Below are 6,000 nucleotides of genomic sequence, written 5' to 3'. Positions count from 1 at the left end.
AGGCGATCTCCTCTAAGATGCACCCAAGATTAGCTCAAAGATATCCTAATTTACTAACTAGGTAATATTAGGATATTCTTGTATAATATGCATAATATTATTACACTAATAATATTAGTAAATGTATATTACTCCCTCCTATTCATTTTAATTCCCCCCTTTCCTTTTTGATCTATTTATATAACTCTCCCCCTTTCCTTATTTAGTAAAGTTGTATACTTATTTTAATCACCTTACCCCACAACAATACCCCACAATATTCATACTTTATCTTATTTTAATCACCTTACCCCACAACAATACTTATTTTAATCATCTTACCCCACAATAATACCTTCCCTCTCTCCAATTACCTTACACCACCACAATACTTTACAATAAAATAATTCTCCCCTTAATTTGCGTGCCCTTTTGAAAGGGGAGAATTAAAATGAATAGGAGGGATATTATTTATGTGATTTAATTTGATGAAGTTTGCTCAACTTTTGATCAAGTGGTTTGACGAAGAAGATGGAGTTTTTTTTCTTCTTCTCTTATTCTCCTTATTTGGACCGTCCAAAACAACCAAGATGGTTTTTTTTTTTTTGTTTCACTTAAAAATCAACCACGCAAATAGGTGTATGATAGGGTATTTATAGAATGTCAAATGTAAACAATTGACATACAAAAGCTAGAGGATTTTGACCTAACCACATGACACTACAAGAAAACCCGTTAAAGGCGTCTAAAGTAGGCGACGGTAAGACTAGTCGCCAATTTGGCGACAGAAAAAAAATATCGGGCGACTGTAGCCTCTTATCCCAAAATCCGCAGGAAATCCAAGGGCGTCTGTTTATTATCCAAATTGGCGACGGAAAACGGTCGCCAAATTGGCGACTGATGACGGTCGCCAATCCTCTGAATATGTTTTTTTCCTCCTTCCTTCTTTCACCCGTCATTCAACATTTCACTCAAATTTTAAAAAAAAAAAAATCGCCAACACACCCGACGCCACCACCATCTACCACCGCCACCGGACCGAAGAGGCAACACATCCACCGTAGGCACCACATCACCACCGACCACCGGAGTTTCCTTCACTGTTCTTTTTTTCTAAAGGTTTGTTTTCGACTCAAATTGATTTAATTATTTCAATCCTTCATATTTTGTTTAATTTGTGATGCCTATTTAGTATGTAGTTGTAATTTATACATTAGTGATGCCTATTAATGTATGTAGTTGTAATTTAATTAGCATTTTCTTAATTAATTGTAGTTAGGGTTAGAAATTGGGGAGTTTTGTTAAATTGGTAATGTCATATGATTAGGGAATGTAATTGAAGGTTATTTGATAATATTAGTATTATTGAAGGTAGTAACTTAGTTTTAGTAATATTGAAGTTAGTATAGTGTTAGTATTGTTGAATGTAGTATAGTGTTATGAAGGTAGTATAATGTTAGTATTGTTGAAGGTAGTATAGTGTTAGTTTAGTAATATTGAAGGTAGCATAGTGTTAGTATTATTGTTGAAGGTAGTATAGTATTAGCATAATGTTAGTATTGTCAATTTTTTTTCATACTTTAGTTATAAAACAAATTTGCCTTATAATTGACGAAATTAAGTTAGAATGAGCATGATGTATAAATTGTATTTTTCAAAATTTTATTTAAATTTTTGACAACTTGTTTAATAATGACCTAATTCCCGTTTAAGAATTACTCATTAGGAGCAATTCTTGAATAGTCCCCATTTTGTGACTGTTTTTGTGCGTGATAGGCTTATCGTGTACCTATGCAAAGATAATTTACCTAGACACAAATTAATGTAGTAATAGGGGTCGAACACAAGGAGACAGGAATTGCGTTGTGAAATGCTATGGGAAGATTTCTATCAAGATCGATTTCGTTTTGGGTTTGTTTGTTTGTTTGGTTTGATGACTAACAAAAATTATGATGTAAACTATATAATACAAGGGAGTTTAGGGGAGTCGGGTCACACATGCAAAGGTAAATATATGATTATGATAAACTCGGTAATAATAACATTGTCAATAATAACTAGGTCGTCCTACTACACATGCTTAGTCTAATTCAATTCCGTGCCTCTCGACTTTAGAACGAATGAACAAACTTAATCAATGAATAAGGCCTTTTAAACATAGATTAAACGTGACGATGCAAACATGTGATAGAAACAATTAGACAATATTATATCAACTTAATTTAACATTTTATATATTTGATTTTGCATGACTTCCCTAGCCCCTAAACTAAGGAATTTAGCTACTCATAATGCAACGTAAACTATAAACTTTGTTGTAAGAAATACTAAACATGATTGTAGAAATGATATAAACTAAATGATATAACATGTAATAAGAATAATGCTAATGTGATAATAATAAAGTACTAATGACAAACTATGCGATAACTAAAATAGAAATGTAAAGTAGTAAACTAGAAATAGAAATACCGTATGGAAATGAACTTGTAAGGGAGAGCAAATAACCAAGTGAACTTGAATAAGAAATGCTTGTATTATAACTTGAATGTAGAACAAAATGTTGAAAGATTAAATTAAGGAAAGCTTAAACAACTTGTAAACTAAATATGAAATCTAATGAGAGAAATATTGTTTAAGGCTATTATAGAGTGTATGAGACGTGAGAAAAAAGATGATCCTTAGCTTTGAAGTGCCTCTCCTTTATATAGGGGAGGGAAATGAAACGTAAGCCAACTACAAACAGCCAACCCCGATCAGGGGCGTGGTTATCCGACTTAATTTCTCTTAATTCCTTGCTTAATTGCTCGAGGGATCCAATGTACGTGATTAATGTCCCTTAACGCACCCGGGTAAATGCTTGCTCTATTATCTTTAGGGCTTCCAAAGAGTATCCTATGCTTGATCTTTTCCATATGATTTTAGACTTTACATTGGGCTCTTTGTAGGATCATTTTTCATTTCTCACACACTCTTTCTTGGGCTTGGAAACACCTTCTATTGTCATGCTTGGTCCATCTTGTTCCTACTTAGCTTAGTGAACTTGGTGTATGCTAAAATGATAGGAAAAAGCCTCTAAATGCTTAGATTCCTACAAAAATGTAACAAACACAACAATACACCTAGAACACAAGATTAGCTCACAAATATATTATTTAAAGAATGATAATAATCAATTAAAACCGAGCTAAAATGAGGGGTAAAAGTATATATAAAATGAACACATCAGTACGTTTCACGTCACTTAGGTAGTAAACACTAAACACATAGTTGTGATTTTATTAATGAGAAAAGAGTTTGGTTGCAATTCCTTTAATGTTCTCTGAATATATACGTGGAATATAAATCTATTCCACATTGTGTATTTGGAGAACTAAGGGGAATTGCTGCCGAATTTTTTTTCTCATTAATAAATCATAAATGTGTGTTTGCTAGTGACTCGAAACGTACATTGATGGGTTTAGGTTGGAGTGATAACTGATAAGGACCCAATTGAAATCTTGAAGTTAGTATAAAATGGAGGATGAGATAACCATGGTTGAAGTACTATAATGTGATAAGTTAGTACAATTTTAAAGTAAATTTTTTTTGTTGAAATTAAATATTATTTAAAATGTTTAGTTTGCTATATATTGTCTAGATTAAAATGTAGAGATCTGAACGTAGCTAGATGTACGAAGAAAGAGTAGATAAGAAGAAACGTCCTATCGCTAGATTTGTAAAGGGAGTTCGTAGATTTATTGAATTTGCTAGATGTCAAGATTCATATGATTTGGAACAACATAAACTTAGGTGTCCTTGTACTAAATGTAAAAACATAAAATATTTATTTGACATTGAAGTAGAAGAGCATCTTATTACAAATGATTTTTTCCAAACTACTACAATTGGATTTCCCATGGAGAAAAATATTATCCCGAAGAGCCTCAAATCCAACAAAATGAGAACCCATATAGAGATATGGTACTTGATGCCTTTCAGTCTAATGATTTCATTAATGACGACCGTGTACCAATGATTGATGAAGAACTACGAAACCCAAAAGCAAAAGCCTTTTTTGACGTGGCCAGTAATTGGCGACTGATGACAGTCGCCAAATTGGCGACTAAAGAGGAAAATCAGTCGCCAATTTAGCGACGGTTATCAGTCGTCCGCTTTAAAAAAATCAGTCGCCAAAATTGGCGACTATGACCCGTCGCCAAAAGCGACTAAACATTGCTACCAAGTGCGGGCGACAGTTCTTAGTCGTTGTATTTATAATGGCGACTGAGAGCAGTCGCCTTCTATGGTCGCCTTTGTCCTGATTTCTTGTAGTGTGATGACTATCACCATGTATTTAGGTGGCACACATGTGCCCATATGGGTCCATTTCGACTTTCGACATTTGTCTACAAACTTTATAAGTCATATATTTAATTATTTTATATAATTAAATATTAATTTAATTATTTAACACTTAAATAATATCCATTAACAAATAATCTTCACCCAATTATTAAGTAATATCAGACCATTTTATCAATATAAAATGTGTTCCATTAAACTCTATTAGCTAATTTTACAACCTCTTCTAAGTTTAATTAGCTAATTACCTCCACCTCAAAACATACACACATATTGTAATACTTTAGCTAATTAATTATTAATTACTAAATTATCATATAACATTTACTAATTAATTATCGCATAATTAAATAATAAATACTCTTGACCCGGGTTCGTAACTCGTCATCAAATAACAAAATCACTTGACTATAAGTCAAGATTATACAAGAAATTAATTAAATTGTATCCACATACAAATAATTAATTATTCCATTTTGAGCATCATCCTATAGGTGTGACGGAGAGGGATCAACTGATCACCGCCGTCATACGACAGTAACGTCAAATTCTAGTCAGTCGAGCGTTACTGATTTACGTTAATCAGTTGACAAATAAAATATTATATCCCTGATATTCCTTTTACGAGATTTATTATGTAGACGCGCTATTGTGGAGGACACTACTCCAACAGTTAGCCCCCTTATATATTGATGGATGTGTTATTGAAAGTGGGTCTTGTAAGTGATGAAAACTGAAAAGAATTAGATCATACTCATTACCAACTTGTCGTCTTGCATGCGAGAATTTTCACCTTGTTGAAGATCTAGTGGTGCTACCCAAAGATGATGGCCCGACGTCGAGCACTCAATGGGCCTTTTAACCTAAAAGCCTTTTTTTGGGGAAGGAGAAGAGAAGCTGAATCAGGGGAGAGGGTGCATGTATGGGGTGATATTGTGACTATAGCCTATAGGAGTCTAAGAAAGATATTACTACTGTGACTTGTTTTGGTTCCCTGTCAATTATTACTGTATTTTACTAGTGAAAGCCCTTAAAAAGTGAAAAAATTGTCGTCAACAGACACAACAGTATTAGAGGAGTCTTCAGATAATCAACTGAGAATTAACAGCAATATAACATTACTACCTGTAAGCTGTAGGAAGTAAACTATCAAGTTATGCATATATCAGCTTCCTTTTGAACACCAGTTATACGATCTCAAACCAACGAAATGACATTCGGGCTGATTAGTGTGCTTAGCTCTTCTTAGGTGCCATGAGACTATGAGAGTAGTACTGGTATGAGAAGAGTAATGGGCCGTGAGCGATACGGGTACGAGTACGATTTGGGCGAAGCCAGAGATATAATGGACATTATGTCTTTCATGACCTCTGTAACCATAAATGGGCCAATATATATGTTTCTGTGGACTGGATCTGCTTGTCAGTCATCACACATCGCTTGTGGGTAGAGTTGTTTATGGGTCGTCTTGTCTATTGAACTCGGTCCATCCGGCTCGCAAAATTTAAAAAGACATTTTAAGGTTATGCCCATTAATCCGTTTGTCTGTGGGCCACAAATTTAACATTAGCCTGCCCTATGTCCGACCCAAGCCCACATTTAATCAACTCAATGCCAACTGGTTATTGTGAGATGGTTTACATAAGACAAAGTCAACCCATTATTAAATTAGTTTAA

Source organism: Silene latifolia, chromosome 5 (assembly GCF_048544455.1).
Source record: "Silene latifolia isolate original U9 population chromosome 5, ASM4854445v1, whole genome shotgun sequence".
NCBI lineage: Eukaryota > Viridiplantae > Streptophyta > Magnoliopsida > Caryophyllales > Caryophyllaceae > Silene > Silene latifolia.
Note: the sequence above shows the minus strand (reverse complement) of the source record.